Genomic DNA, 12,490 nt, shown 5'->3' on the forward strand with positions numbered 1-12,490 from the left:
TATAGATAGGTTAGGGGATTAGATTATGTGTGTAAGTTACTCAAATGGATGTGTGACTAACTTGGAGAAGTGGAAGATGGAGTAACGGACATCTGCATGGCTAATCGTACTAACAACAAAATGGTAGTTAAGAACATTTAATATTAGACAGTGGAATGATGTGGTACTACTTCAGTTAGTGACCAGTAGTAATTATCCATGATTGATCAATAAGTGGATTGGTCAAAGGGTGGACTGCAGACTTAAAAAGAACATAAGAGAATGAACTGAGTATTTTATTTCTTCTTTCGATTTTTTTCTTTCTCTTTCTTAGTGTATACAGGGGTGGTTATGCCCCTAGAGGATAGGTTGATTTTGTTTCTAGGAGTGAGTTGAAAAAGCGACACTCACAATTTTTGTTTATTGTTTTCATTTATTGTTTTGGCATATTTTTCTTTGTTTTTGTTTCTTTTTCTCTATTTTTTTCTTAGGAACCTGATAGGCTGGGAGTGATCTCGACACAGCGGGACTGGTAGTATATGTCTATATAGTGGACTGAGATCAGAGTGGATGGACTAGAGCTGGTTCATGGTTTTGTTCTCCGCTCATTAAGAATCCAGATTTAGGATCTGGGAGGTTGTGTCGCGATTGGTGGTAAGTGTTGGAAAAACATGGTTCATAGTGCATAGGACAAATCTATGCACTATGGGAGATCGGGCTTTTTGCTCCTCCGCTCCCAGTCTGTGGAATGCTCTCCCTGACTACCTGAGAGCACCACAGACTGTGGATGTTTTTAAGAAAGGCCTCAAAACCCACCTTTTTAGTAGAGCCTTCTGTTGACCTTTTATCAAATTTTTTGCTCCACACATTTTATGTTCTTTTACCAATTTATTTTATCAGTTTTATTATTCTATGTTTCTCTGCTATTTTATGTTTTAGTCTTCCTATTTTTATATTCTTTCTTTCCTTTATTCTCGCTAGCTTTTAAGTCCCTTTAACTGTAGCGCTCTGAGAGTTGCCCCGCAACTGTAAAGCGCATTACAAATGAAATCTATTATTATTATTATTATTATTATATAGATAAGCTCTGTAGGTTTTGGTCGCCATTGGCCAAATAGCTTTTGTGTAAGGTGTGGACATGTGTAATTGATAATTGGCTTGTGGGGGACTCTGACGGCTTGTTAGAGGCTGGCAGAGTGGGTGAAAGAGGTGTGTTTAAAGCGACTGTGGTTTGTTGCCAGGTTATAGGATTTGTTGGCGACGGGGTCTCGTCAGTGCTGGCTGTCCGTACCGAGGAGAACTGTCTGGAAACGAAGGTATGATTGTGAAAATGATATTCCACAGTCATAGGGTGATGGGGGATACTGTGTTGAACTTAAGACATTGGTCTAGTAATGGAGTACAGCACAAAGTAATGAGAGCCATGTGAATTTTTTTGAATATTAACGATCTAGAAGCCATGAAGTATATAGATAAATGATTTGGAAAAGAAATGAAAGTTGTCAAACTCAGAACAGTAACGAGTGTCTGAGGGAGGAGAAATATGGATTCTCAATCAATTGTTGTGATAAAAGTAACCTGCGTTGTCCACCGAAGCGATATATTCTCGAAGACACTCTGATGTCACGAGACCGCCGCCATCTTGGTATAGGGGGACCATACGGATTTCTACCATCAAATCCATGCATTGAGCTCCGTTTTTATTACATGTTTTAGCACATTCTTGTTCATTTCATAACATTTTCATACGATTTGTTTTGAAAATATTGAGGCCAACATGGCATTTCACTATTTCGAAAGCCTTTCTGGTGATTCTAAGGCGAGATATGAGTCAAAGAAACTCCCCCTGATTACCACGACCACAACATCAGAGCGAGTTAGCCGAACGTTAGCCACCAGCCACTTTTTCCTCTGTGATGGTATAAAACTTCCGATTTTGATTTCTGTTTTTGTCATTAGTATAACGCGTAACACAGCAGCTCTTTGGCATTGTGAAGGACTGAAGAAAATTCCGCTTGAAAGTCTTTAATTTGCCGCTTTAACATCCGTTTCTCCACTAAATGAAGCGTACACAATGTACCAGACTGAACAGGCTCCCCCCACGCTTCAGTTGCCTAGCAACAACAGACAGGAAGTTGACTTCGAGAATACTCACTGCAGGATACGGATGGGAGATTGGTTTGTCAGCATTCATCAGAGTGTGGTACGAGGAAAACCAAGGACTCCATCGGTACTGTTGATCCAAGACACTGGCTAGTGTCTACCCAGCGAGTCCATGGGGGACCATAACACTGCGGGTACCAAGAGATCCAGGAGAAGCCTAACTCTCAAGCGTTGAGAGTTCCGGCCAACGCAGTGACCGAGTCCTGAGGCTTCGGAGGGGAACGAGAGAGGCCAAACGACAGGCAATCTACGAGGAGAAGGGCTGCAAGGCCTCATCAACTGCTCCGGCTGTCAACAGACAGGCTGCAAGGCCTCAGCAACTGCTCCGGCTGTCAACAGACAGGCTGCAAGGCCTTATCAACTGACCGGGTGTCATCGAGCAAGGGGGTTGAGCCCCTATCGGCCCTATCAACGACCAGGCGGAGGGTGGAGAGAATCAAACCTCTTCCACTATTCCGAGGGTCGACGGGGGTCGAGCCAGCGACGACTGTAGGAGACAACACAACCTCCTCAACAGCCGTGACAGCGCCAGAGGGGAGGTCTAATCACCCCATCTGAGATCGACGCAACTGACATCCGAGGGAAGAGCTCCTGTTTCAACTGAACAGGTCATACAGCAGGGGGTCATGCCCCTATTGAGTGACAGCACGAGGCGACAAGGCCTCGACAGAAGAAGGGGAGGGATCGGAAGGCAAAAAGGTGGCTTTCTGATTCTACCTCCCTGTTTGAAGCCAAGAGTTGTTGGTGGTATTCAGAGTGAGATCAACAGTTTTGATCTGCACCATCTCTGAGAAATGAGGAGGGGGTGGATAGGTCAATCCGGCAGACATTGACCCCCCTCTCCCTGCTCCAAGTCAGAACTTGACACCCCTAATGGAAACCAGTGGGAATTGATCCTGGTAAGCGAGGTCTGATAAATATCAGAGGGGGATAAAACGGGTGTCAAAGACTGCACACGGTGAATGAAATTGGACTGAAAATAAAGACGTTTGAGTGGTTATAATTATACATAGGAAAGAGATGTAGAAAAAGTTTTTTCGATTTTTTTAGGATCCGAGTGTGGTATGCAGTATGTATTTTTTATCCAAGTATGATTTAAAATGTTTCATTTTTATCCAGGTGGTGGAAAGCAGTAAGCAGAAGTTAGGATCTATATTTAGCATATTATACTAGCTAATTAAGGATAGTTCATCTCTATCCGAGTGTGGATTTGTGGTATAATTTGGTAACTATAGCTCCTAAAAATTTACTGTGATATGACCCTAGGAAGAAAAGGTTTTAAGTACATAGGCTTTGGTCAGAAAATAGCTGTCACATTCAGTCAGTCACAGGGCCAAGTTGGAGGCAGCTATAAGATTACAGAAGAACAGATCTTTGATACAGAGACTAGGTATTTCTACAAATAGACAGTCAGTTAAATAACGTAAGCTTCACTATGGGCAAAAGGGACTATAATACACTTTTAGTTTAATAAAAGTTAATGATAAATCATTGTGACCATAAAGTATACTGGGAGCAGGATGTAATCAAGGCAGGGTGTGTGTGAAGCAACTTGGAATGTAATCAGGCATGGAGAGACAATAGATGGTCAATACAGGGTGGTGACGGAAAGCGTAAACAAATATGACCACATCTCATGTAGCTATTATCTCCTGCCCTGCGGCCTGGGGACATAGAAGGCAGACCAACTGGTCTGAGTAGTATGGAGGAGGTTTCAAATAGAAATTATTATACAATATCTTAAATGTGTTTTTACTGATTTAGGATGCTTACAAGTAATGTGAAATACCTGCAAATATTACTGTTATGTTGTGCTAAGAATTTTGGACATAATGATATGAAATATGAAAGATTCTACTAGTTAAAAGTAATATGTCTGTGTTTAGAAATGAGATGAAACAATGTGTTACAAATAGGAGCAACTGAGCCTTGGTGAATCAAGTGGGAACATATTTTCAATGATAACTAAATATAAACTGTTTGTAGCTATTCAACTTAAGTTAAAAGGACTGTTCTGAGACTTAATACCACAGTTATTAAGTCTATTTTTAAACTAGCAAATAGCCCTTTGATTTGAAACAATGAAAATAGAACAGTTGGACAAAGGCCCACCTCTTTTGAGATTTGAACTGTGAATGCTGGTGATTGGATGAGACCATTTGGGTGAGGTCATGGATGACCTCACTTTGAGGAGTTTCGCCTCGTTGATAAAAAGGGGGGTGGGAAGGACAACAAAAACAGACCGGGAACAGAACACACCACCCCCACCCAGAGGACGGCGAAACGGCAAGCAGAGGAACACACGAAGAAGAAGCTTTTTGAAACGAGAAAAGAATCCTTGTGTTGTCGCCAGACAACAAAGAAAATCAACAACTCAACGACGCTCGGCCACTAAGGCTCCATTAAAGATTACCATTCTTTAATCTACTCTCTTAGACTGATTTTCAATGACAAACGGCATATAGTTTGCGACCATTGAAAATCATTGCACAATTCATTTTCCATTGAAACCAGAATCATTGTTATTTCACTTTTTTACTTTGAATTAAAACAGATCTGAGACAACTTCTTCTCCTCATTGATGCTTCCTCCTGCTTCGCTGCCGTCCTACAAGACCGTGATGGTTTTTATAAGTAAATAGGTTTTAAGGTGAATTTAGATACACAACACAGAGTAAGGTAGTTAGATGGTTTTATAAGATAAAACCCTTATTCCTTTTTACTATACGCTTATATTCACGAGGCTATAAAATGCGAACGTATTGATGACATTTTGAAGGGACGGTTTATGGTCTCAATTGACAATGAGAATGCACAGATAGCAATACTATAAAGTATAGATTTAGCTCTACAAACAGCCTCACGCACAATGCAAGTCTGTTTTGAAATTTTGGCCTTATAGAGTGAGATTAGACGACCCCAATGGCCGGGAATGTGTTAAAGCGGACATGCATTGCTATTCCTTTCACTATTTGGGCAACTTTACACAATTCCTGTGAGTCTATGGAACACATCTGTAAAGTTTTTTTCAAAAATATGCATTGTTTTATATTTTTAATCAATTACTCAAAAGCAAACATTTTCGACTTCAAGATTCCAAGCTGTGTTGGCCTGGCTCCGCCCATAAGCGCTTTGAGTGACAGTCGCCCACAGTCTGCGACAGTCAAGTTCGCTGACGACACCACCGTGGTGGGCTGTATCTCAAAAGGTGACGAGACTGCGTACCGCGATGAGGTAGAGCAGCTGTCAGCCCTGTGCAAAATCAACAACCTGCAGTTGAATAAGCTAAAAACCCAGGAGATGATCGTGGACTACAGGAGGAAGAAGACCGACATACAGCCCCTGTACATCGACGGGGGATGCGTGGAGAGTCTCATCATCAAATTCCTGGGCGTCCACCTGGAGGATGACCTGCCCTGGAGAACCAACACCAAGGCGATCGTGAAGAAGGCACAACAGAGACTCTACTTCCTGAGAATACTCAGGAATTACCACCTCAGACAAGACCTGCTTGTGTCCTTTTACCGCTGCTCCGTGGAAAGCATCCTCACTGCTAAATTTCTATTCTACACAGAGAGAGAGGTAGAAAGATTGAGGGGGATACTAATGAATTTCGCCACGGGGGGCATAATCCCACGGGACAATGCATTGGTAACTTGTTTCAAATGACAATATATACCGCTGTGAATATTATTGCATGGATCGGAATATGGGCGTGCGTGTGGGAGTCAAAGATATTTTGACAGTGATATCCCAGGGAGAAGACCCACACCAGCCCGCGCGCACACACATTTACACACTCCTGCGCACGGTCCCTCTCTCTCTCTCTACCAGGGAGAAGCCCACCAGCCCCGCGCGCACACACATTTACACACTCCTGCGCGCGGTCCTCTCTCTCTCTCTCTCTCTCTCTCTCTCTCTCTCTCTCTCTCTCTCTCTCTCTCTCTCTCTCTCTCTACCAGGGAGAAGACCCTCGACGTGCGGCGGTCAGGTTGTGTGTAAAATGCGTGTGTGTCTGTGTTTCCCCGGTGCCGGTCAGGTTGTGTGTGTGTAAATGCGTGTGTGTTTGTTTCCCTGACAGAAGCTCTTGTCCCTCTCTCTCTCTCCCTCTCTCTCCCTCTTTATCTCTATCTCGCCCTCTCTCTCGCTCGCTCGTTCTCTGCCTCTCTCTGTCGGCACCCGCTTGAGGAAGTGCAGGTATTTCCACTTGCATGGTTGCGCTACAACCATAGAGGGGGCGTTAGTTATGCAGATCAGTGCCTTATTCACGTCAGCAAAACAGTCAAATCAGAATGACCTAATTCACTGGTGGAGGAGATTGTCTCAACTGAATTAGAGCAATCCGCCAAAATGGTAATTAGAGACACAGACCCATTGATACTAACCCCCATTGCTATAAAACAATGCTAAACACTGGAAAAGGCCATTTATAAGACACAGGACCTTTAAATAAGATTTAAACCAAGCGAGTGCGTGACCCCGAATGCCAACATGATTCTCGAGTCGACTTAGAAGAATCGAATGATCGACAGTGTCAAAGGCTGCACTGAGATCAAGCAATGGGAGCACAGAAGTTAGGTTTGAGATGAGAGAGAGCAGTAAGTCATTTGTGACTTTGGTAACCGCCGTTTCAGTGGAGTGTAAGGCAGTAAAGCCAGATTGAAAAGATTCATTAAGATTATTGTTTGATAGATGGTCAGTAAATTGCATTGTGACAATCCGTTCTAATATTTTGGATAGGAACGGAAGATTTGAGATGGGTCTGTAGTTTTTCAAGATTAGAGGGTCAAGGTTCAGTTTTCTAAATAGTGGTTTAATGACGGCTGATTTAAAGGCCAGGGGCACCACGCCAGTAGACAAAGAGGTGTTGAAGATATTGAGTAGGGCAGGGCCTAGAGTTGGGAAGAGTTGTTTGATGAGAGTTGCTGGAAGAGGGTCAAACAGACAGGTTGAGGGTTTAGCCGCACCAACCAATTTAGAAAGGGCACTAAGTGAGACGTTTTCAAGGCAGCATAGTGTATGGCTGGATTCAAAGTCAGGGGGAAAGCCCATCAGAGGTTGGGAGGGACTCTCATTGTTGAGTAAGCCAAAAATGTCATCTCTTATGAGACACATTTTCTTGGTAAAGAATTTAATGAATTCGTTAGCCGAGAACGCATAGAAACTTCTAGTTGTTTTTGTTTTCATTAATGAGCCTGGAAAAATATGAGGTTTTGGCAAGTGAGAGTGCCTTTTTGTAATTACGTAAACTATCATTCCAGGCAAGGCGGAACACTTCGAGTTTGGTCGAACGCCATTTATGTTCAAGTTTGCGACATGCCTTTTTAAAGGAGCGAGTTTCCTCCGTAAACCAGGGAGATTGTTTTTGCAGAGCACGTTTAATTTGAGGCTTACCACATTGGGTGCCCATCTTTACCACTCTCTGCCAGTGCTGTAACCCTATGGAGTCGCTCACCTTCTTTGCAGGGCTATAACTTTTTAAATATTAGCTATATCGACATTACTATGGCCCATTCAACATCGGGTATCTATCGTTCCGGATGTGGGAACGTTATATTTTTCCATTCATACATTGTCGTGTTAGTACCGTCGAGAATATAAGTATGTTTTTAGACTGTATAGCAGTAATTCCTAGAACGCGCGCTATAGGCCCCAACGCGTATTATACATTATCGATTGGCGTTTCGTCCCTATACACGCTATATAAAAAAAAATTCAAATGCATATGATCGCTATACATTATGCTCCATCATGCGTGAAGGAAATGGGGGGGGGGGTCGTTTATGATTCCTTGATTGTCAGTAACGGCTTTCTTTAGTAAGACACCATACGTTGATCAGATGGATTGCAATGAAATAAATGGACAATCAAGCTGGAAATAACGTTAGATTCCTCTTACCTCTAGCCGATGCGTCTGGAGATTTTTTTTCTCCAATTATTTGATGTTGATCTGCTAGATCCATTTTCCGTTTGTATGACGCAATAAACGCAGAAAGCATATTGATTCTTGCGTATCGAAAGCGATCCCATGCACTCGATGTGTGTATATTGATCCACGTTACAAGATATCTCTGGCGGAGCTTTTTCCCCGATGCACAGAGCACCACTTCCGGTTCAATCAGCATAGTACACAAACCAATGTCGGATGAGCACGGCGGCGGTGGTCTTGGCGGTCTGATCTTTGGTCGGGACGGCGATAGTGAACCGGGTGAACATGTCTGTCAGCACCAGGACATTCTCGTAGCCGCCCGTCGACATTTCCAGGACGGTAAAGTCCATAGCTAGGACTTCCATGGGCGCAGTCACGTTGGTACAGGTCATAGGGGCCTGCGACTTAGGGAACACGTCCCGGGCTAGCGCACACCGTTTACACTGTTGCACCCAGCCGTTCACCTCCGCTGCCATCCCTATCCAGAAGTAACTTCGCGTCATCAGGTCTATGGTCCCACGTTTGCCAAAGTGTCCCCCATGATCATGTTGGGTCTCGTATATGTGTGCCGCAGTGTCTCCGGCACTACCAGTTGCAGCACCTCTTCCCCGTCTCGGGGGTCACTAACGCACTGAAACAGTACCTCATTGCGCAAACGGAAACGCTCCCACTGTCCATATAACTTGCGTAGACATGGGTTTACTTCTTGCAACAGTGCTTTGGTAGGTGGGGTCCTGCTTGCCACTGCCCGCTGTACCGGTCCCACTTCTACTTGGAGTTGCCGTAACTCGTCCCAGCTATATCCGCTGTTTCCCTTCTTGGCCACTATTTGCCTTGCGACAACCGCTGAAACCCCCGACGGATCGGTCTGCTCCTCGGGGCCCAGGCGAGCACGGACATCTTCCGCTGGGATCACTAGGAAGCCCTCTTCCGGGCCCACCACTTCCGTCTGTCTTGCGACGATCGCTGGGGTCTCCGATGGATCGGTCCGTTCCTGGGGGCCCAGGCGAGTACGGACTTCTTCCGCTGTGATCACTAGGAAGTCCTTTTCCGTGTCCACTACTTCTGGTTCTTGTCTCATCGGGATGCGTGAAAAGGCATCAGCGTTTTGGTTGAGTCGGCCGGGTTTGTAATGTACTACAAAGTCATATTCGGCTAGCTGTGCAACCCAGCGCTGCTCCACAGCCCCCAGGTTGGCTGTGTCCAGGTGACGCAGAGGGTTGTGGTCGGTGACGACAGTGAATTGGGAGTAGAGTAGGAGGTCTCGGAACTTCTCTGTGATCGCCCACTTCAGGGCGAGAAGCTCCAACTTGAACGCACTGTAGTTTCGGTCGTTCCTTTCAGACCCTTGTAGGCCCCGACTCGTGAAGGCGATGACATGCTCCACGCCCTCTTGTTTCTGACTCAACACTGCTCCCAACCCCAGGTAGCTTCCATCTGTGGTTACCACGAACGGGAGTCGGAGGTCCGGGTACACCCCTGAGACACCCCTGCAACCGGTCGAAGGCCTCCTGACAACTCGGGGTCCACTGGAAGGGCTCGGGCCAGCCTTTGGCAAACCCTTTCTTTTCTTTCCCCATGAGGCCATGTAGTGGTTGTGCTACCTGTGCAAAGTGGGGTATGAACCGCCGGTAGTAGGACATGAATCCGATTACCTGTATCACCTCTTTCGCCGAACGTGGTGCCGGCCAGTCTTCCAGGGCCCTTACTTTGTCTGTGTCGACTTGAACCCCGGCAGCAGAGACGATGTGTCCCAGAAACTTTACCTCCGTCTTGAGGAGAAAACATTTTCAGGGCTTGAGCTTGAGGCCGTGTTCGCGGAGGCATCCAACACATCATCCAGGTAGACCAACAGAACGTCGAAGGCCAGGTCTCCTAGTACCGCGGTCATCAACCGCTGGAACGTCACCGGCACATTACACAGCACGAATGTCATGCGGGTCCACTGGTAAAGGCCGAATGCCGTAGTGATGGCAGTTTCTTGATCTTCCTCCTTCACCGCCACTTGGAAGTAACCGGCCGTGAGGTAGAGCGACGAGAAGATCTTAGCCTGTCCGAGGGCGTCTAGGGACTCCTCGATTCAGGGTAGCGGGTAGGCATCTCGGTGCGTTGCATTGTTCAGTCGACGGTAGTCGCAACAGAACCGCACGGAGCCGTCCTTCTTGATCACTATCACCGCCGGTGATGCCCATGGGCTACAGCTCTCCACTAGAACGCCCTGAGCCACCAGATCTTGCACGTGTTGTTTCACCTCTTGGAAGATGTGGGGAGGTATCCTATGGTGCCTCTGTTTGATGGGGGTGCATCTCCAGTGGGGATGTAGTGGGTGATCGTGGTAGTGTAACCATAATCTCCGTTGTCCACGGAGAACACGGCCTTGTGTTTCTCCAATACCTGGTTCAGTCGGTTCACTTGCCCCTGGTCGAGATCCTAGAGGTTTGCTTGTACGGTTTCCGTCTGAGGTCTCGGGGGCCGTGTTGTCTCCGGCGCCAATCGCCGTCACCCTCAATCCTCCGGCGACTTCCTCCACGACCACCCTCTCCTTAGGTAGCACTTGACGAGGTCTGTATAGTTCCGCCAGTCTAGACTGGGGCAAGAGCATGATAGCTGTATCGGTAGGGTTTAACAGCCGCACGGGTACTCTCCCATTTGTGGCGTGGGCCACTACATTGGCCACCAGTAGGCCGGGCGGTAGGTTGGTGCTCGGAGTTCCCTCCAGCATCACTGGGCATTGTATTCTCACCCAAGTCCCACAGCGACCTTGGACGATCACCTCACTGTGCGGGGGGATGACTACCGGGTCTCTGCCGGCCACCTTCACTTATCCCATTTTTCCCAGGGCATTGCAACCCTGCTCTTCTTGGGCGACTGCAGCGACGACACGGCGCAGGGCGACGGAACGGTGGCGGCCCATCTGACGTATCCCATCTACTCCGGCGAAGAGGGCGTATACTCCACTGAGTACGTTCATCCCCAGAAGGCCAGGGACTGTGTTACCCGCCGAGCTGCGGTTGGGGTCGTCTCTCACTACGAACACACACGTTCTGGGGAACCTCATCCCCAGACATTCCACGTCTGCGTAGAGGCAACCAACCACTGGTATCTCTAGGCCATTAGCGGCTGTCAGGGTGACCTAAGTGGCGGAGGACAGTCTCTCTCTCTTGAACTGCTGCTTGAAGTGTGTTTCCGTCATGGTGGTCACTTCGGACCTGGTGTCTAGGAGACAGAAAGTCTTGACGCCGTCTATTTGAACATCTAGGGTGTAGCAACCCCTGTATATATCTTCGGGCTCTAGGCCCTCTGCTGCCGGGTTGGCTGCTCCGCCTACTACGGCGTCGGCCACGCCTCGTGTTCGAGTGGACGGGCCCAGTAGACCCAGTGGTTCGGACGCGGTAGCGGGGGCCGGGCGCTGTCCGCCGGTCTGGAGTGGACATTCCCGACTAATATGTCCCGGCTGCTGGCAGGCGTAACAGATCAGTCTCCCATCCTCGCTCCCGCGGGGTAGTCGATGCGGGGTAGGGGGCAAGTCTCCTTGCCGTCTGTGTCCGGTAGAGCCTCCTTGTGGCGGGCTCCTCCCTTGCTGTAAGGCCCGGAGTAGTTGCTCCTGGCCTGCGACCAGCTGTCGAATGGATTCCTGTAAGGCTAGTACACTAGGGGAGGGTCCGTGGTCCTCTGCGGCTGCGGCGTACACCGCACCCCTGGCAGAACTCTTTGCGGTGGACAGGGCCTCTTCCTCCTCAGACCAGTCAATTGCGGCCAGCATCAGTTCGATGAACGTCAGCGTCCCCTTCTCTCTCGAGTATCGTTTCATCTCTCGTTGCAGCGAATCGTCTCTTAAGCCTAGGACAAACTGCTCCTGCAGTAAGGTGGCAGTGTCCGGGACCCGGCCGGGCTCCCGCCGTTTCAGACGCTGAAGCATCTCTTGTAAGTCATAAGCGTATTGTCTCACGGTCTCACCGGCTGCTTGTTTGCGGTCATAAAACTCCCCCAGGCGGACGCTGACTGGGGCTTTGTCCCCATAGGCCGTTTCTAGTACCCGGAACACGGCTTCCAGTTGCGGGTAAGCCTCTTCCAGCATGAACCTCACCGTCTGCTTGGCCTCGCCCTTCAGGTGTAGTTTTAAAACCTCCATTTGGTCTTCGGCTGGTACCTTGCTAGCCCGGAAGTGGGACTTCATCGCACTAATCCACTCCTCGACCGCCAGCTCTCCCTTCTCTTTTCCCCCGCCGAACTCGCTGCACTTTCGGTCCCGTTGGACATACACAGTCGAGGGGGTCACTTGGGGCACACTGGGGCTTTTCTTGAGGACAGCCTTGACAAAGGCAAGTGCTTCCCTCTGGTCACTCCGGGACTGCTCCATGAGCACTGTCTGTCGGTCCATATGGGCTTCTTGGTTGAGGTATTTGACCTTTAGGGCGTC

The sequence above is a fragment of the Notolepis coatsorum genome (assembly GCF_963971535.1).
Source record: "Notolepis coatsorum genome assembly, chromosome: 18".
NCBI classification, from domain to species: domain Eukaryota; kingdom Metazoa; phylum Chordata; class Actinopteri; order Aulopiformes; family Paralepididae; genus Notolepis; species Notolepis coatsorum.